Here is a 21836-nt window from a genome sequence, read left to right as displayed (position 1 = left end):
ACACAATTAATTATGAAAGGTAACCACAGCTGTCAGTCACATTAACTCTCATTTCTTGTTATACATACCAAAGTCATACAGGTGTGTTACAACATGGATGAGTAAATTATAACAAAATGACAAAAACTATGCTGTGTCCTCTAGCTGTTCCGAAAATCTCTTTGGGTGCAATCTTTCCAGTCAGTTTGAAAGATGACAAAATACAACCCCTTCTACCTTCTATTGTCAATGCTTCCTATGATGCCAAGTGACTTGTAAAAACAGAACTGTTGGTGTGGTTGCCAGAAGCAGGCCTTGCAGACTTGTACATAAATTCCCGTAGACTAATGAAAGGCTTAGGGATTTATGGGAAATTCTGTATCCAGAGGAAGGGGAAGGCTAAATAAAACAATTGACCAGAGCTTCCCAAGCTTCAGATGAGTAAGGCTTCCAAAAACATAGGCTATCAAAAGCTCTTGAAAGTTAAAAATAGATTACTATTGTGTGTGTGTATGTACGTATACAGTATACAGATACAGTGACTTGCAAAAGTATTCATCCCCCTTCATTTTATTCACATTTTGTTATATTGCTGCCTTATCTTAAACTACTTTAAATAAAACAAATACATAAATCTACACTTCGTGCACAATAATGCAAAAAAAAAACAGGTTTGTGACAACTTTGCAATTGCATAAGTATTCATACCCTTTTCTGGGACACTTGAAATTTAGCTCAGAAGCATTAGTTTTGCTTGTTGATGTTTCTACACTTCGAGTGGAGTTAACCTGTGGCAAATTCAATTGAATAAGTATGATTTGGAGCGGCACATACCACTCAATAAAAGGTGCAACAGCTGAAAATACATATTAAAGTAAAAACCAAGACATGAGGTCAAAAGAACAGCCAGTAGAGCTCCGAGACAGGATTGTATCAAGACATAGATCTGGGGAAGACTTCTGAAAAAAAATCTGCTGTATTGAAGGTTCACAGAAGCATGTAGCCTCCATTAATCCTTAATGAAAGAGGTTTGGAACAACCAGATCTCTTACTTGAGCTGACCTCCTGTCCAAACTGAGCCATCGATGGAGAAGGGTCTTGGTTAGAGACAGGGCTCTAGACTAACTTTTTGCACTGGTTGCACTGCTGCGCCTAACTTTTTTTCTTAGGTGCACCAGCACAAAAGTTAGGTTTTGACCGCATCACATTTAACACCGCAGTTTTACCAGTTCACTTTTTTTTTAAATCGCTGTCCATATAGGCATAATTGACTTGTAAATGATTAACTAACGATCTGGTCAACATAAAGTTCTTTATTTGAAGCACAATTCTACAAGAAAGGTAACTAACTGAAAAAGTGTTGGTGCTTAAAGTGCTTCACTGAACTGAAATTTAAACTTAAAACATCTCAAGATAAATGGACCAGGGCTTGACATAACCTGGGAGGTTGATAGCTCCGTGTCAGAGCATTGCTTATGATTTTCGGACAGATCAGGCCTTAACTTAACATTATTCACAAAAAAGTTGTCAATCGTTCTTTTCATCTTCTCTCATCATCCGCGGCTACATCCACTCTGTTTAACTAACGGGCATATAGGCTACTCACCGCTCTCTGTATGACTGCAGCACACGCATTTTCACACGTACACACCAGAGGTTGCGCTAGACTTTTTTATTGTCCGTCATTTTGACTGACAGGCTCGTAAAAAATCTGTCATAATCTATTATTACCAATCACTATGGTGCAAGGTGGCTTTACGTGGTAATTAGTATGTTCATGGCGTCATCACGCTGTACTTGCTGTGCTTGAGTCTATAAAAATACTGTACAAAACCATTTGAATAAAACGAAAGTAAGGAAAATGGTGCGGGCTGGCACACTTAAAGAATGAGAGCTCTGCCATTATCACTACACAAGGAGCAAACATTACGGACAACAACTAATAAGCAGTGAAGCAAGTTTTACGTAGTTTATCATGTGCATAGTGTCTGGACTTTTGATCATCCCTTGTATGTTTTGCGATCGCGGTCCGGCACGCATGAGCAGCTGACCGGGGATAACTTCTGGTGCTGCAGACGGGGAGCTCTGTAATCTCACGAAAACATTGTATGAAAAAACTTTGCATGCCGTAGTTTACACAGGACTGGCAGGAAATGTGCATTTATACTCCTTCATTCTTCATGTTATGTGGTTTACTTTGATAGGTGAACTGTCTTTCCCGCGTCCCAGCGCGACATCCGACGGGTTTTCCCAGATCGCATAACATATGTCTAGTCAGTAACAATGACAGGTGAAAACACGCACGTCCCTTCGCGAGCATATCACGCTCTAATGAAGGGAAATGGAGAGTTACAAATTGCCCTCATTGTAATCCGTCAAAATGACGGACAAACGGCCTTCAGATTTTTCCGTCACTGGTAAAAAAAATCTGTCAATGACAGAGAATTTTCGGTTAACGCGACCTCTAGTACACACACATACAGGAATATCTGGACCATGGCCAATCAGAGTGGGGGTCCGCCCATCACTATCTCTGATTGGTTTAGACCACAATATGGTCTAAGTTGTTGAAACTTTTAGAGTCGCAGAGACTTTTTTTCTGCCTCGAACGGCTTTGTCGCACCGGTGCGACCTCATATTTTTTTTAGTCGCACCATTGAGAAATACTGTCGCACTCTAGAGCCCTGGTTAGAGAGGTAACCAAGAAGCTGATGATCACTCTGGTTGAGCTAAATGATCATATATGGAGATGGGAGAAACTTGTAGAAGGACAAACATCACTGCAACACTCCACCAATCTGGGCTTTATTGCAGAGTGGCCAGACTCTGCTCAGTGAAGACACATGAAAACTTGGAATATGCAAAAACATACCTTACCTTGTCAGAAACAAGATTCTCAAATCTGATGAATCTCAGTTTCATGCATCATGTCTGGAGAAAACAAGGCACTGCTCAACACCTGTACAATACCGTCTCAACAGTAAAGTGTGGTGGAAACAGCATCATGTGGGGGTGTTTTTTAGCTGCAGGGACTGGGGCATTTGTCAGAGTAGAAGAAAAGCACAACGGCACAAAATACAGAGATCATACACAATGATCATGAAAACCTAGCCCAGAACATTCAGAACCTTGGACGGGGCAGAAGGTTAATTCTCCAACATGACAATGATCCTAAGCACATGCTAAAACAATGCAAGAGTGGCTTATGGACAACTCTGTCAATGTCCTTGAATGGCCCAGCTAATGCTTGGGCTTGAACCCAACTGAACATCTCTGCATAAACCTGAAAATGTCTGTCTACTGATAATCTCCATCCAACCTGAGGATCTGAGGAGAAGAATGGCTTGTCACATCATACCCAAAAAGATTTGAGACTGTAAAGGTGCTTTAACCAACTACTGAGTTGAGGGTAAGAATACTTATGCAATGCATTTATTTTAGTTTTTTTAGTTTTAATAAATTTGCAAAGTTCTAAGTCACGAATCATTTTTTTGTTTTGACGATATTGTGCATGGAGTGTAGATTAATGTAAAAAAAATGTTTTAAGTAGTTTAACATAAGGCAGCAACATAACAAAATGTGAACAAAATGAAGGGGGATAAATACTTTTGCAAGGCCCTGTATATATACAGTATATATATACAGTATATATATTTATTTATATATATATATATTAGGGTTGTCAAAATTAACGCGTTAATAACGCGTTAACGCAAATTCCTTTTAACGGCACTAATTTTATTAACGTGCGATTAACGCAGCGCGCATTTTCTGTTTGACCCTTGGCCTTGCCCGTAGTTTGAGAAAGTAAACGATGCAGCAGCAAACAGAAATGGAGAAAGAAATAGGTCTTCTGACGTAAAATTCATATATAAAACGATGTCTGATGGTTCTGTCGACAAGACTAAAGTGATCTGCATTTATTGTCGATGTGAATTAAGTTATCACCGCAGCACGTCGAGTTTAAAATATCACTTGATGGCGAAGCATACAACTGACGCAGAGAGCTCTCCTCCTCGCGGCAGACCACACTAGATTGTTTTCAGCAGAGACGGATGGACAACTCCACAAGCAACAGACTCACCACATCGATAGCTACATGGGTGGCTACAGCATGTAGGCCAGTTAATGTAATGGAGGACGAGGGTCTACTTGAAATTATTCGCATCGCATCTAACGATTACACATACGAACTACCTTCGAGAACCACTGTTACAAGCAAGATTCACGACTCTTACGAAGAGGAGAAAGCGAAAGTCGAGGAGGCGATAAGACAGACAAACACGGTTGCGCTCACCAGAGATTACTGGACTTCCCAAAGTAACCATAGCTACCTGGGGGTCACGGCTCATTATTTTGACACACACTGGAAACTACGGTCGTACGCTTTGACCGTCATGAAGACAGACGAGAGGCACTATGCTGACGTTTGCGCTGAGCACTTTCTGCAGGTAGCCAGACAGTGGAATATTGAATTCAAAATTAGCCCACTGACCACCGATAGTGCACGCAACATGATTGCCGCGGCCAGGCAGCTTCCGTTCGAGCATATGCCTTGCATTGCACACAGCCTCCACCGAGCTATCACAGTTGCGAAAATGTAAACATGCTTGTTTAAGTAAATAGCTTAGTGCAAAGAAAGAAGTAATGGGAACCTGTGTTTTTCCTGTTTTTTTTCATGTGTTTAATAGACATGTACAAGTTCTTTGAAAAACATCTATGACCTTTGAAACATGTCTAGTCTTCATGCTCTATGTTGAGTATGGTTTCACTAATAATAAACAATATACATTTGCACAAAGCATCAATATTTGTCCATGCCCATGTTGATTAGAGTATTAAAAACTTGAAAAGTATTCATTTAAGGTACATTTATAACGGATAAAAATGTGCGATTAAGTTGCGATTAATCACGAGTAAACTCATTACAACCATGCGATTAATCACGATTAAATATTTTAATCGATTGACAGCCCTAATATATATATATATATATATATAGAAGGGCTGTCAACGTTAACGCGTTAACGCATGCGATTAATTTTTTCAAATTAACGCGTGAGAAAATATTTATCGCAATTAACACAGCATCCGTTTGTTTTGACATCCTTTGTCTAGCGTTACATTATGTACTCACGCTCTTATTCATGTACAGGCTTTTAAACCACTTAAGCGCGATTTTAAACAGTTGCTTTGACGCGTTCAATGGAGATAGACCGCTTCTAAACTGTGGGACGCGGCAAAACGCAACGCGAGGTCCAGTCTGGTGTAAACAGGCTGCGTCGGTGAATCTCTGTCAGACAGCGCATCCGTGTTAAGTTCTCTTTCGTGCTTGAATGGATAAAACCACACAAGATTATGTCAGAAAGCCCGTTTTGTCTAGCATTTTCTTAAGCAAGACTTAAAAGTGTAAAATAAAATCTTAAATGAATGCAAAGAGTTGTGAAAATGGGAGTGCGGTGACGGTCAGATCTGCGAACTGAGACAGCTCTTAAAGGGGCCAGCGTTCTTAAACGTGCTGCTCTGACTCCTGTCACTAATGTTAATCAAAGAACAAAATAAAAGAAGAAATCAATGTGATTTTGTAGCTTTAATGAGAATTCTTCTGCATTTAATTTATAATTTAGCATTAATAAAGACTGTAAAGTGTCCTTCAATTCCTGTATGTTTCCTACATGAGCTCTCAATTATACTGTTGAATGGCTATAATTCATGTTAAAATAATCAATTTAATAGAGACATCAGTTACAGTACTAATATCAAAATGCTAGCTTTCATAAAATGATGCTGTTAAAGAAATATGTTGTTTCTACATCAATTTGAAGATTAAATGTGAAATTATTAAAATGTAAAAGTATATTTTAAAATATAATATGTTATGTGCGATTAATCGTGATTAATCACAGAAAAAATGTGTGATTAATCCGATTAATTTTTTTAATCGATTGACAGCACTAATATATAATATATATATATATACACTGCGTTCCAAATTATTATGCAAATTGGATTTAAGTGTCGTAAACATTTAATTTTATATTGTTCAATTAAACTTATGGATGGTATTGTGTCTCAGTGCTCTTTGGATCACTGAAATCAATCTCAGACACCTGTGATAAGTAGTTTGCCAGGTGAGCCCAATTAAAGGAAAACTACTTAAGAAGGACGTTCCACATTATTAAGCAGGCCACAGGTTTCAAGCAATATGGGAAAGAAAAAGGATCTGTCTGCTGCCGAAAAGCGTCAAATAGTGCAATGTCTTGGACAAGGTATGAAAACATTAGATATTTCACGAAAACTTAAGCGAGATCATCGTACTGTGAAGAGATTTGTGGCTGATTCAGAGCACAGAAGGGTTCGTGCAGATAAAGGCAGAATGAGGAAGGTTTCTTCCAGACAAATTCATCGGATTAAGAGAGCAGCTGCAAAAATGCCATTGCAAAGCAGCAAACAGGTATTTGAAGCTGCTGGTGCCTCGGGAGTCCCGAAAACCTCAAGGTGTAGGATCCTCCAGATGCTTGCAGTTGTGCATAAACCTACTATTCGGCCACCCCTAACCAATGCTCACAAGCAGAAACGGTTGCAGTGGGCCCACACATACATGAAGACTAATTTTCAAACAGTCTTGTTTACTGATGAGTGCCGTGCAACCCTGGATGGTCCAGATGGATGGAGTAGTGGATGGTTGGTGGATGGCCACCATGTCCCAACAAGGCTGCGACGTCAGCAAGGAGGTGGCGGAGTCATGTTTTGGGCTGGAATCATGGGGAGACAGCTGGTGGGCCCCTTTAGGGTCCCTGAAGGTGTGAAAATGAACTCTGCAAGGTATGTAGAGTTTCTGACTGAGCACTTTCTTCCATGGTACAAAAAGAAGAACCATGCCTTCCGTAGCAAAATCATCTTCATGCATGACAATGCACCATCTCATGCTGCAAAGAATACCTCTGTGTCATTGGCTGCTATGGGCATAAAAGGAGAGAAACTCATGGTGTGGCCACCATCCTCCCCTGACCTCAACCCTATTGAGAACCTTTGGAGCATCCTCAAGCGAAAGATCTATGATGGTGGGAGGCAGTTAGCATCAAAACAGCAGCTCTGGGAGGCTATTCTGACATCCTGCAAAGAAATTCAATCAGAAACTATCCAAAAACTCACAAGTTCAATGGATGCAAGAATTGTGAAGGTGATATCAAAGAAGGGGTCCTATGTTAACATGTAACTTGCCCTGTTAGGATGTTTTTGATTGAAATAGCTTTTGATTTCAGTAAATATGACCTCCTAATGCTGCAAATTCAACAAATGACCATTTTCAGTTTTTTACAACCTATGAAATGTTTTCAAACTCTGTTGTGCATAATAATTTGGAACAGTGCATTTTGAGTTTTTCATTTTTTAAATAAATACTGTTGTCAGTGGGAGGTTTGTTCAATAAAATTCCAAATGTACCCTAACTGTTGATTACTTGAAAATTATACTGACTGTCATTTGCATCGACAAATTAGGAAAACCAGAGAAAGATATCATTTGCATAATAATTTGGAACGCAGTGTACAGTGCCCTCCACTATTATTGGCACACATTGGTAAATATGAGCAAAGAAGGATGTAAAAATAAATCTGCATTGTTTCTCGATTTGATCTTTGATTTAAAAAAATCTACAAAATTCCAACATTTCATTCAAGTAAAACAATTTGAAGTGGGGGGAATATCACATTGTGATTTTTTTTCTCCAATACACCCTGGCCACAATTATTGGCACCCCTAGAAATTCTTTTGAGTAAAATATTTCCCAAGTATATTCCTATTAATATTAACATTTTCTTAGCACACCAAGGTGACTAGATACATGATGTTGTCCAGTCATGACTTCTTGTTTAACAGGAGAATAATATTAAGTAACACAAAGCCCAAACCCCCTTAACCATTAATCACAATGGGTAAAACCAAATAATATAGTTCTGATGTGCAGCAAAAGATTGTTGAGCTACACAAAATAGAAAGGGTTTCTCCACCAAGTACAAAGTTATTTTTTCTCAGGGATCAAATACTTATTTCACTGACTGAAATGCAAATCAATTTATAACTATTATATATTTTTTCCCCTGATTTTTTTATATTCTCTCTCTATCAGTTAAAATAAACCTACCATAAGAATTATAGACCCTTCATTTCTTTGTAAGCAGGCAAACTTACAAAATCAGCAGGGGATCAAATAATTATTTCCCTCACTGTATATATTAGGGCTGTCAACATCAATGCATGAAATTAATTTTTTCAGATTAACTCGTTAAAAATATTTAACACAATTAACGCATGCATTCGCTTGTTTTGACATCCTTTGCCTAGCGTTACATTATATAATCAAGATCTTATTCATTTAAAGGCCTTTAAACCATTTAAGCGCGATTTGAAACAGTTGCTTTGACGCGTTCGGTATAGATAGACAGCTTCCAGCTGTGGGACATGGCGCAACGCGACAGCGGTCCCATCTGGTATATACAGTCACGGGTAAAGGCTGCATCAGTGAATCTCAGTCAGAATCTGTCAGACAGCGCACCAATGTTAACTCGTCTTTCATGCTTGAATGAACAAAAACACAAGATTATGGCAGAAAGCCCGTTTTGTCAAGTAAGCATATACTTCAACGTGTTAAATAAAATCTTAAAGGATTGCAAACAGTAAAAAAGGATTACGCAGATAGATGAAGAGGCGCTAGTTTTCCGTCTAGTAACTTACTCTCTAACCGCCATTTGAGACCTGTGACTAACAAACTAAATTACAAACGTCGATTTTCACCAAATATTTGATTTTATGTACAGTTTGTAAACTATCCTAATCCATGGTAAGTGTGTGGGGCATCAATATTGATATGTAAAAACCGTGCAGCTTACTTTGCACGTGATGCTATTTACGAATTATGATTGTTCCATTAATAAGTCATTATTCATTGTAATTATTTTTTCCTGTTTTGTTTTGTGTATGTTTAATTTGGAGTTGTAAATTCTGCTTGTTCAGGGTTCAGATGTTGAAACACTACAGTAGAAAAGAACTGATGGATAGGGAATCTGCTGTGAAGGATACAGTGGAAATGTGGCAAGCACTCTTTATGAAGAGTCAGGTTAGCAAATATTCTTGTATTGTATTGGGTTCATATTGTATCATTAAGCTGTTCTGTAGAAATAAAAGAGCATAAAAGGTCATTCATACTTGTACATTTCAGTGAAAAGTGAATGCTTAATTGCTGATTGTCACTTTTTTTCGATTCTGGCAGAGTTCACTCTTATATCTGGCAAAGACCTACAAACCAAATTATTTCTAGAACTGGACAGTTGACATCTCAGAGCCAAAGGGGGAGACATTGGCTCTAAACTTAAGAAGATTCTGCAACAGAATTTCAACATTGAAAATAATGTGAGCTCCACAGACTCCTAAGTTCTTTGCATTTGCAAGTGTTGTTTGCTCTGTGTTGTGTGTATGCTATTAAATAATATTTTTTTTAATAATGTTTCAGAAATCTGACAGAACAGCAGTTCTTCATGGCCTTCCACTCCTCCTTGGAGAAGACTCCACTGATTTTTACAAGACAAGACATGTATTGTAAGTAGTTTTGTCTGTTTTGTTCTGGTATTATGGGGCTTTCACACTGCAGGAACGATTTCATAGTTCCGGGATGATTTGGCGGAAGTACCTTCTTTTTGTTGTTTGCACCGCAGGAACCAGACGGAATTTTAGTTTGGAGGAACACTTTAGCTCCTTCTCCTATGACGTTGCTGTCGACCGGTTTACGTCATTAAATAGTACCTTTTGCTGTTGCGAATGCAATTGAGGGAAAACTTAGTTCACGAACAAAAGCCACATTTACTCGTTCTGGAACTTTGCCTTTAGTAATGCAAATAGTTCTTGAACCAAATATTCCGGACACAGAAACAAAGAATGGAATAAGGAAAAGAGAAATATAAATGAATTATTTAGAAGGGAAGAAAAAAAAATTGATAAGGCATTAAGAAAATTAACGTAGAAGACTAAAGAAAAGATGGAAAGAGGCTAGAAATTTAGACAAAAGAATAAAGACACAACTGAGATAGGAAAAAATAAGTCAGAAAGAACAGAAAAGAGGAGGAAAGAAAGTAAAAGAAAAGTAGGACAAAAGAAGGTTAGAAATGACAGAAAGAAAGAAAAGGAAGTCAAATGTGTTATGGAGAATTAAAAACCACTAGAAATCATGCAGAACAAAATGTAAACGTTTAATAAATTATTTTCCAAATTGCTAAATTTAGATCACTTTTCAAGTGTCAAATTAGCAGTTTCAGAAGAGGTTTAAGTTGTATAGCTGGCCTTCAATTTCTATGATCTTTTTGTATATTTAACCCGTTAACATGCACCAGGCCCATGGCCAGACCAGAAGGGATCCAACAGAGTTTTGAGGTTTCATCACAAGCTATTTTAAATACTTTAAATATTGGTTAAATATTTGCAAAACCCACATGCAGACGTTAAACATGACGATTTATGGAAAAAAATTGAAAATGAACAAGTTTGGAGATTCCAGGTTTCTGTCGGACAGTGACGATATGTTGTCTTAAAATATGTTGTTAATTATTTTGACAAAATTTTTGTTATGTCATTTTTAGGACTATGATGATGAAGGCAATTCAAGTGGCATACTGACTTTGAACCCTAAGGACTGTGAAACCATACCTAACTCGCTGAACCTTGCCATCTTTTTGGAAGGTACAAGTCTAATGGATAGAATCTTCCTCAAACCATGTGCCTCCTTTTTGGGGCTCTTTTATGATCTGCATTTAGAGTACCCTCCAGTAATGAAGAAAAACTTTGATTTCATCCAGGGGGTGAATTTGTCACTCGGGCACAAGTCTCTGAAACTTAAAATACTATCTCTGAAAAATATTCTAATGCAGTAACGTCACTTTTCTCCAATTCTACATTTAACGTTTTGTGAAAAGTTAAAGATGTGAAAAAGTTACACTGATCTTTTATCTTTCCAGAGTGCAATACAGTATGTGCATTTATCTCAGAATTGTTGACTGATGTCAGAAGGACTTGAATGAACATTTTTGTTAATGTTTTATAGAAATAAATGACTTTGTTGTTGTGCCAACAATCTGTTGTCTGTCTTTGTATTAACAACTTAGAGGTTTGAGTACAATTTGCTTGAGAAATTTAAGGTAATCAGTTTCCACACGTTTTTCTAGTAATTTCAACTAGTAGACATGTTGAAATAACTCCTTTATTTGAGTTCTCTGTGTTAATCTTAAATTCAATCTGTAAATTAGCTAATTTGTTTTACTGAGTTTCTTTTACTCAAGTTTTCAGGTAATTTTTGCAAATACAGAAGTTAACTATACAAAGTTGTTGTACGTTTAATCAACTTAAAAATTATGAATGAATTTACTTGAAAATTCTGAGGTAATCAGTTTCCACGGGTTTTCTAAGTAAACGCAACTCATTACTTTTTACAGTGTACACAACTCCCGAATATATAAACTTCCTAAAGTGTGTCATTACGTGAAAACTGGTATTCAAGCCATTACGTGTATGCAGTGCGGAGATTGCATACGTACACACTCACTCACAACTCTTTCAATCGGATGATGCCGCCAGCCTCCCGCATCGAGTGAAATTAATCCATCTTTTACACCACAGACAATAAACAACTTTGTAAACTGTATAGACATTATTATATGCGTGTAACGCAAACACTCAGAAGAGTTTTAAACTGCTGAATATTAATTCAGAGCTTCACATTTTATTTTTTAATACCTCATAGCTGGCTACAGCCATGTGTACAAGTACTGTATATTTAAAAACTATAATGTTATGTGCGATTAATCGTCATTAATCACAGAAAAAAGTGTGATTAATCAGATTATCTTTTTAATCGATTGACAGCACTAATATATATATTAGGGCTAGGATAGTTAACACGTTATTATCACGTTAATTATCGCATTAATTAATTAACGCCAACAATAATTTTATCGTGCATTAATGCAGTTTTTTTAATAATATTTTATTTCGAAAGTCTGTTGCTCACTGGCTCTGAAACGTACAGACAAATCATGGGTCACAGAAGGGGTGGGATGTTGATCGGTACTGACTGGGGAATGGTGTAGAGACTTGGCATAGGCCAAATGGTCGGAATCATTAAAAGAAGAGCCATAAACTATAATAAATATCTAAATGTTTGTCTTTACAATTCCTCCTTGTTTATATATATTGTGTGACCATAAAACACTTTCTTTTCATTATGTTATAATTTGGACTGGTATTTTGTAAAGTTGCTAGGAGGTCATAAAGCTGCAAATTAGCTGTTGAGTGGACAAAGAACCTCTTCCCTGCTCAACTCTGATTGGTCGATTCAAACTCAGTTGGACACGCCCTCTCATGAAGTTAAATATCGAGCCTGCTCTGAAAACGGAAGCTTGGCCTTTTTGCTCTATACCTGCACCTCATCAGAAACAATAGGACTGTCGTAACCCCGGTTCTCTGAAACATCGAGTGGAGAGATCCACCTATGGGAAGTGCATCCGTACCTGACCTCTGCAGAAGCATCTAATTGCACCAAGTCTGGCTAGACAGACAGAAGCGCGCAGCCAATGCCAGGTAAGGCCCCACCCCCTTACCTGAGCGGATATAAGGTCTGCTTGCGCTGCTGTTCCTCAGTAAGTATTCACTTCTCGTGCAGCAAGCGGGGCAAGCTGGTGGATCTCTCCACTCGATGTTTCAGAGAACCGGGGTTACGACAGTAACCTATTGTTCTCTTTCATCATCTCGTGTTCGAGATCCACCTATGGGAGAGACATGGGACAGCTCCCCGATTGCCCAATACACTCACAGTGAGGTTCTGAAAGCCAGACGGTCACCCCCAAAGGGGCGGTGCATGACACATCCCATAATTATGTCCCTGGCAGCCCTGATGCGCACACATAGCTGCTGCGCACATACAGGACAGGAACATGTATGAGGCACACACATGTAATTAACCCAGCAACACATACTATATACCACCCAGGCCGGAATGTGAATGCATGCTTGGTGACATGAATGTGCACGGCCCACCGGCCCGTTCAACCCTCGTTACCATAACAAAGTGTAAACAGGAGGTGAAGGAATATAACAAGGAGGGGCTATGAAGACCCACTCCTAAAACAGAATGTGCTACCGAGGTTTTGGTGACATCCAATTGGTAGTAACGCACAAACGTATGGGGAGAAGCCCAGCTGGCTGCAGAGCAGATGTCCTGCAGTGATACTCCCCTGAACAAAGCCGAAGAGGCAGCTAAGCCCCTCGTGAAATGAGCTCTGATGGCACCTGGGGGCTGCACTCCCCTTGATTCATATGCAACTGCTATAGCGTTCACAAGCCAATGTGAGAGGCGCTGTTTAGATATGGGACTCCCCTTATGAGAGGGTGCCCACGAAATAAAGAGCTGGTCGCTCTTCCGGAAAGCACTGGTCTTGGACATATATGCCTGTAATGCACGAACACGACACAGAGCATTCAGCCTCTGATCCTCTGCAGAGGAAAAAGGCGGAGGGTGAAAAGCGGACAGCTCCAACACCTCCGAAGTGAACGTAGGGAAACATTTAAGCATAAAAGCCGGGTTAGGCTTAAGAAAAACCTTATTTCCACTCAAAGAGAATTTAGTGCATGAGGGATGTATTGAGAGTGCATGTAGCTCACTTATACCTTTGGCTGATACCAAGGCCAAGAGCAAAGCCGTCTTGAAAGACAACAGTTTCAAGGAAATACCTTCCAGGGGCCAAAGGGATACTGAGACAGGGCCTCCAGCAGCAAGGAGAGGTCCCATTCAGGGACGGTTCTCCTGATGACTGGCAAGGAGCGACGGGCACCCTTCATAAATCTGCGGATTAAAGGATTCTGTCCGACTGTTGAGCCCTCAAAGCCCACATGACAGGCAAAAATAGCTGCCAGGTAGACCTTAATTGTGGAAAAAGACCTGCCTTTATCCATAAGGTCCTGTAAGAAACACAAAATATCAGGAAATGAGCACTGATATGATGTGAGACTGCGCCCATCACACCACTCTTCAAACACTTGCCACTTACAACCATACAAGGACCGTGTAGAAACGGCCCTGGCATTTTGTATAGTGGCAACCACACGCGGGTGAAGCCCCAGCGCGTTTAAGTTTGACTTCTCACGGGCCAGACCCAGAGAGCCACCCTGTCCGGGTATGGGTGATAAAGTTCCCCTTTTGCCTGAGACAATAGGTCTGTGCGGAGGGGGAGGCGCCACGGCTGGGCATATAACAGAGGGATTATCTCTGCCAGCCACGGTGCTTTGGGCCACCTGGGAGCTATTAGAAGGAGAGACAGGCCCTTCTCTCTCACTCTGGCCAGTGTGGGAATTATCAGGCACAGAGGAGGAAAATCATACAGCATTAGCTTGGGCCATGGGTGGGCCAGTGCGTCCACCCCGAGGGGCGCGTCTGAGTCCTTTAGCGAGAAGAACATAGGACAATGGTTGTTTTCGCGCGAGGCGAATAGATCTACGGTTGCCTGCCCGAATGTCCTCCATATCATCGAGGGTGGAGGCGCCAATCTCCGTAGAGTGGGTTCCCCCTCGATAGAAGGTCCGCACCTTTGTTCAGAATGCCTGGAACATGAGTCATGCATAACGACAGGAAAAACCGCCCGCTCCACACCAAAAGCTTGTGAGCTAGAGCGTGAAGTTTCGGTGAGCGTAAGCCGCACTGGCGATTGATATATGCGACTGCTGCGGTATTGTCGCAGCGTACGAGCACATGATGTCCTAGCAGGCGAGGCAGAAAATAATTCAGAGCTTTCCATATGGTCAGGAGCTCTAAATAATTTGTGTGTGCTGAACGTATTATGCTCGGCCACACACTGTTCACCACTCTACCCTCCTGGGTGGCACCCCAAGCCTGTTAGGGACGCATCTGTCGTCACAACTTTCCGCTTCACTACCGTTCCCAAACGGGTCCCCTGTGCATAAAAGTCTGCGTCTCTCCAGTGGCGAAGAGCTGCCGTGCAGGCGCGCGTCACTGTCACAGAGCGGCAGAGATCGCGTACCGGGCTGAAATGTAGTGACAAAACCCATTTCATGAATGCTCTCATTCGCAGAAGTCCCAGCGGCAAAACTTGGATAGCTGAAGCCATAAGACCCTGCAATCTAAGGCATGTGCGATACTGCACTCTCGCCCCCTCTCTGAACTGCGACACGCAGCTCATTAGAGAGAGGACGCGCTCCTGGGAGAGACGCGTTCGCATGGAGAGCGAGCTCAGCTCCAAGCCCAGGAAAATCACACTCTGGCTGGGTGTAAAATTGCTTTTGGTCACATTCACCCTGAACCCGAGAGATGTGATGTGTGTAAGCACGCTGCAGGTGTCCCGCAGCACTTTCTCTTCCGATTCGGCCACGATGAGCCAATCGTCTATGTATGTCAAATTCCGCAGACCTGACATTCTCAGGGGAGCCAAGCTCGCCTCCGTACACAGACAAAAAGTCTGAGGGCTGAGTGAGAGCCCGAAAGGAAGAACAGTGAATTCGTAACATATGCCTAGATAAGCGAAACGAAGAAACTTCCTGTGTGGCGGATAAATGCTTATGTGGAAAAAGCATCCTTGAGATCGACCGAAGTGAACCAGTCATTCTGTTTTATGGCGCGGGACAGAGTGCCGTGGTTTAACATTCTGAAATTGTATTTCCTCAAATGTTTGTTCAACACTCGGAGGTCCAAGATGGGGTGGAGAGAGCCGTCCTGGACCAGGAAATAACGGGAATAAAACCCTTGACTTATCAGGCTGGGAGGTACCACCTGAATCGCTCCCTTCATTAAGAGAGAAGAGATTTCTTCTTTCAGAATGTGAGTGGAGCTCTCCTCCGCATGAGAAGAGAGAACGCCGTTGAAAAGCGGGGGTTTCATTATAAACTGCAGTCTGTAACCCTGCATAATTGTTCGCATCACCCACTCACTCTGGAGGCGCAACAGTCTGCCAGGCGGACTCGTAATTCGCGAGCGTCCCCACCGGGGCCGGTGAAGCGCCGAAATCCTCGCATACACTCTGTGGGCTCCTTTGCAATGCAATGGTGCCATTTAGCGGACACACTAGGGGCGACATGCGTGGATTTAGAAATATGTTCTCTCTCTGCAGAGAGACGTACTCTCCCTGAAACGAATTCAATAGATTTGTTTGTTTCATTGTGTTTTTTGTGTGTTTTGTGTTGGGTAACACCGGGGCCGAAGCCTTTATTAGTTGGGTGAGGGGAACAATGTGTGTGCTGTGTGGTGACACTATTTGAGCACATTCCCTCGCAACCGACCCCCTGAACGTGGGGGGAGGAAACACAGTGTCCACTGAACGCACAGGCTGGGAACCCTGGCCGGCCCCTCCGCGAGAAAACCTCCGTCTTTTGGACAGGGGCTCTGGGACAGAAGGAGAGTCCGATGAGCTTATGGCTCGTGAACGAGGACTCTCTGCCCCCAATGGTCGGACATCAGGCCGGCCGCTTGCGTTTAGAGTCGGTCGGGGTTGGGGGGTTTCCCAGCCGCGGCGGGAGACATTCTTCCCCAGGGTTTAGCAGAGGGTGGGTTACTCTGCCGTGGAGGGGGTTTGTTGCACGGTTTCTCCCTGCTATGATGCGGGTTTCGCACCGTGAGGGGGGGGTTAGGCAAACGCGCAGTGGGCAACTGACGCGGAGCTGCTTTCTTAGGGAGGCACAACTTGAAAGCAACGTCCTCTTTCTTTTTGTCGTCGCACCGTTGCTGCATCAAAGCCACGGCGGGACCGAAGAGAGCCTGGCCAGGCTCGACCGGAGCGCCCGCAACGCGCCTCTTCTCACTGTCTGGGAGTCCCGACAGGTTCAACCAGAGAACACGCTCTTCCACTACAGAAAGCGCCATGGAGCGCCCGCAAGCTTGGACAGCCTGACGAGCATTGCGGAGGACGAGGTCGTTGACCATAAGGATCTCCTTCCACAAGGTTGGCGAGGGGATCTTTTGTCCAGCTGCTGCCCCAAATCCTCCAAAATTTCCGCCTGATAAGCGGAAAGCAGGGACGAAACATTGAGAGCCCTGACAGCCAAGGCCGAGGATTTATAAGCAGCCTGATGAACAGAGGCAGAAAAACGGTCCATTTTGCCCGGCAAGACCGGCTTCGGAGGGGCGAGCAGCCCATCCTGGATGGGGTTGAGATGCCTGGCGATCGACGGCTCGACAGCGGGGGATCACCCAAGCCGAGAGCCGCCATGTCTTTCACCTCCAGACCCGCGAGACCATGTTTGAGGTTCAACGGGTCGCTCCAGTAGTGCCTCACGTGCTTCGCGCACGCTGGCAGAATGGGGAAGAGTTGTTTCCTTGGGCCGGGCGGGGGACCCAGCACTTTCCCATCATACACATCCCTCTCCTGGTCGGTGGCGCTCTGCGGAGCCGGCCACGGAATGTTAAGGCGAGCGGCCGCTCGTTCGCACAAGTCCAGGAGGATGGACTGGGGTAAGGCCGCGGGGGGTTAGCCTGGGGAAACCCAGAGAGTGGGATGGCCTCCTCGTCCTCTGAGACCCCAAGAAGGCCCGCGTCGTCTTAACGTCCTCTGAGACCCCAAGAAGGCCCGCGTCGTCTTAACCGGCTGATGAACCAGCCGGTTCATCAGCGAACGGGAGGTTGCCCGCAAAGATATTCTCATCGGGGAACGCAGGATTAGGCAGGTCAGCCCAATGAAGTGACGTCGCACCCCGGGAGGCCCCTGGAGGTGCGTCGCCATCACCAGGTCCCCCATCCGAGTCAGAAAGGCTGAGCTCGATACACTTGGTAGCGCCAACTTTGAGTCGATGCCGCAGAAGCTTTTTCGGCAGCACAAGGCAATGGCTGCGGGTTCTCCAAAGCCTCTTCTGCATGCTTGAGGCCCAAGCAGACCACGCAGAACTCGTGAGAGTCCTTAGCTGCGATGAGAGCCCTGCACACGGCCAGGCAGGCCGTGATGAGCTGGTCCCGGGAGCAGTGGCAGATTTAGAGAGCTACATGTCGGCGAAAAACTCGTTAATATCCGTGGCGGGCAGCCGTGGAAAATAAAGGGGGAGCAGGTGAAAAAAGCACGAGCGCGGGCGGCTCAGGATGCGTAGAAAAAACACAGCTAACCTGGCTGAATAGACGACTGTCACGTCTAGCGGAGGCTGAACAGACGATATGTCCTCCTGAAGACACACAGTGAGCAGCGAAAATCCAACCGAACTGTGTTAAAGCAGAGATCGCTAGAAGCGAATGACAACTGAGGAGCAGCAGCGCAAGCAGACCTTATATGCGCTCAGGTAAGGGGGTGGGGCCTTACCTGGCATTGGCTGCGTGCTTCTGTCTGTCTAGCCAGACTTGGTGCAATTAGATGCTTCTGCAGAGGTCAGGTACGGATGCCCTTCCCATAGGTGGATCTCGAACACGAGATGATGAAAGAGAACTGGTTCATGGCGTCTCTTCGAAGACGGAACAATGGACTTCTGTTGCCTCGCACACCTTGATAAGCCACGCGGCTGGTCACTAGGCCGGGAAATTTCCAGCTGGACTGCCTTCTGAAACCTTTTGAACAATTCCATCTCTACACGCGCATACGGATATTGGTCCAGCACAGAGCTCGCAAGTATCTGATTCTATACATGGAATAGCTGCGTTTAAGTTTGTACCTCTTGTTAAAGATTTTTTTTGGTGTTCAGAAATCGCTGCATGCTTTCTCTCTCTCTCTCTCTGCTCCCTAGCGCGTTTGTGTTTCATTGTTTTGTTTGTGTTTATGTGATCGACATTATGTTTACCATGTAGAGTAGAGTTTAATAAACAACCATATATAGGGGTTTTCTGTGTTCAGCTCATAAACTTGGTCACTTAAAATGTGTTTGATTTACGCTACGTTTGCTCTAAATCCTGTTTTAGTAAAGTCTGTTTAGTAAAGTATATAATATCATTGATACATTGGCTGGACGAATGCATACAAGTATTGTTATGCTTCATATTACTAATCAGAGACTGTTTAGCCGATTATTATACATTTACTTTGAGCTAAACTAATTCCTTAACTGAAATTGATGTTTTAAATAACTCATTTCATGAATATGATCTTGATAGTTCTGGTGGAGAACCATATTTGGTGAGCTTAGCTCATCATTATTTTAACATGCAGCTAAAACCTCTACAATGGCATCACCAAGCGTCTCAACCAATGAGAGCATTTGGGGTTGGTCTAAGACTGCTGAAGCGCGCACATGAACCCGTAACACCAGCACTGAATGGAAAGGTACCGATACCGAACTCTTACATGGACATTTCGTTTTAAATCTCTTCCTAACGGCGGTGTTGATAGAACAAACCACTCAATTTCTTCTCCCCTCCTTCAGCCATGCGCTTATCTATGAGTTCCCTCCCCCATAAAGACGGGTGTAAGAGGCTTATTTAATGCTATTGATGAATTAAAAAATAAGAAATTTCCCCGGCTAAGGAACAAAACAGCAACTATAAAGAATTGTGTTGCGTGTATTGTATGCAGTGGTAATGCAGAAAACATGTTTAAACATGCGCGACTAGAGTCAGAGTGCAAACTACCAAACTTTCACGTCTTCTTACTCTGAAACAGACAAATAAACACAGAATTATGTCAAAATTCCATATAAGCAAGGGTCCATGTAAAAGTAGTCAGTTTTATGAACGTAAACAGCTGGGAAACAAAACAGCCGCGTCACAGTATATTAGATCCGTATATCTGCATAAAGCGCTCTTAAAGGGGCAGCAGTATAATAAAGATCTCTGTTCATAATGTTCATCAAACAACAAAGGACGGGCCCAAAACCCTCACTCATATTAAAGGAATTGTGTTCTTTTTATTTAGCCTTGTTGTGCAAGCTCTGTCGAGCTTGTGCAGAGGCAGCAGCTTTTGCCAGAGGGGAATTGGAATCCCCTGGTTGGGTCTGGGTTCTCCTGAGGTTTTTTTTCTCGATTAGAGTTTTGGGTTCCTCGCCACCGTTTGCATACTGTTTTGCACTATTTGCCTGGCCTGGGGGGCTGCTTTAGAATTAGAATTTTAAAGTTTTACTTAATTAATATTAGGCATATAGGAATTTATAGTCTGTTATATTTGACCTGTGCTTCTCTCTCCTTTATCTTAAATGTGTGCTCTCGCTGTGCGTGCATGTCTGTGTGCGTGTGTACGTGCGCATCCGTGTGTCTGCGTGTCCATGTGCGTGTGTCTATGTGTGTTAGTACGTGTGCATATTGTGTGTGTGGAGTGTTTTGTATGTGGGTATGTCTGTCTTCTGTGTTTTCACCTTTTTCTTGTTTTTACAGGTACAACTTTAATGTTTTGCTAATAGTCAATATGTCTCATGTACAGCTGCTTTGTAACAATGAAAATGGCAAAAAGCGCTATATAAATAAAATTGAGTTGAGTTCTCCTTATATGAATTGTTAAGATAAAGAAAAAAGTAGCATACATTAATTTAGTTGTTTAAAGATGTGCTTTACAGTACACTTTACACTTTGTGTTGAGTGTCGAAAGAGAGTTTATGTATAAGCAATAAAATCAATAATCATTATAACTTTTAAGTTATAAGTTTTTCTATATCAAACTATACAGAACGTTAATGCCCTAGCAGTGGCATATAGCTTTGGTTATATATTTAATTTGATTACATTATTGTTAAAGTTGAGGTTTAAAATAAATGTTTTAAGTTAAAATTGTTAATGCTACCATGTAATGAAATACTGCTGTAAAAAAGCACATTATTTGTTTAAAGTGTTTGCAAACCAAATCTTATTGCACTTTTGTTCATATAGCAGTACTTTTGAAATAAAAGTGCACAATTCACTACTTTTGAATTCATTATTGAATTTTACCCTTAACAGAAAAGTCATGAGATTAAAATGTGTAATCGTTGCTCACCACTAATATACACTGCTCGTCCAAAAGAAAAGTCACCACCTGTATTTAACTAAGCAAATAGGTAAGAGCCTCCCATTGGATTAGAGATCTAGGTACAGCAACGTTATGTGCCCAAAGAATCAGGTCAGCTGACTACCTGAACATACTGAATGACCAGGTTATTCCATCAATGGGTTCTTTCTTCCCTGATGGCACGGGCATATTCCAAGAAGACAATGCCAGGATTCATCAGGCTCAAATTGTGAAAGAGTGGTTCAGTGAGCACGAGACATCATTTTTACACATGGATTGGCCACCACAGAGTCCACACCTTAACCCATTGAGAATCTTTGGGATGTGCTGGAGAAGACTTACTGGACGGGGAAAAAATTGACATTCTGGACATTGCAGAAGCTTATCGAAATGATGCCACAGCGAATGCGTGCCGTAATCAAAGCTAAAGGCGGTCCAACAAAATATTAGAGTGTGTGACTTTTTTGGACGGGCAGTGTATATACATACAGTATATACAGTGCATTGCAAAAGAATTCAGACCTCTGATCAATTCTCTCATATTAAAAAAATATAAATGGTACATTGAAATTTCATTCCGATGGATATTTTATTTGAAAACACTGAAACTCAAAATCTGTTTTTGTTGTGAGATATTTTTAGGAAAAATAAAAAAACTTAAGTATCTTGCTTGCATAAGTATTCAACCCCTGTGCTATGGAAGCTGCCAGGTTACACAGATGAAAAAAATTGCCTTAAAGATCGCGTATCACAGACAGTTTCTGCCAATCTCCTATTAATCTTGAGTGCCTATACAGTAATATTGCATACGTCGTATCTTCGAAGAGTATTTAGTTTGATCAAATTTATAAAAGAGAGATACAGCTGTAGGATTATGAAAAACACAAGCTGTTAGAGGTGGGACTAGTGGGGAGAGTGGGATAGAAC

At 42.1% G+C, this 21836-nt stretch overlaps 1 protein-coding gene and 1 long non-coding RNA gene across 5 annotated transcripts in view; one reads left to right on the top strand and one right to left on the bottom strand.

Annotated features, from left to right (window-relative positions):
- Positions 1 to 21836, bottom strand: part of LOC130560500 (BRISC and BRCA1-A complex member 2) — a 161506-nt gene that overhangs the window by 71017 nt on the left and 68653 nt on the right. The window lies entirely within an intron of this gene.
- On the top strand, positions 8703 to 10977 carry LOC130560505 (uncharacterized). 2 transcript variants are annotated; one of them, XR_008963698.1, is made up of 4 exons: positions 8703 to 9097; positions 9251 to 9390; positions 9491 to 9576; positions 10611 to 10977. It is a non-coding gene; the product is annotated as an uncharacterized LOC130560505 (long non-coding RNA). The 2 variants fall into 2 exon arrangements; XR_008963697.1 differs by having other exon boundaries at positions 9251 to 9576.

The sequence above is a fragment of the Triplophysa rosa genome, linkage group LG10 (genome assembly GCF_024868665.1).
Source record: "Triplophysa rosa linkage group LG10, Trosa_1v2, whole genome shotgun sequence".
Lineage (NCBI taxonomy): Eukaryota > Metazoa > Chordata > Actinopteri > Cypriniformes > Nemacheilidae > Triplophysa > Triplophysa rosa.
Note: the sequence above shows the minus strand (reverse complement) of the source record. Positions and strands in the feature narration are given on the sequence as shown.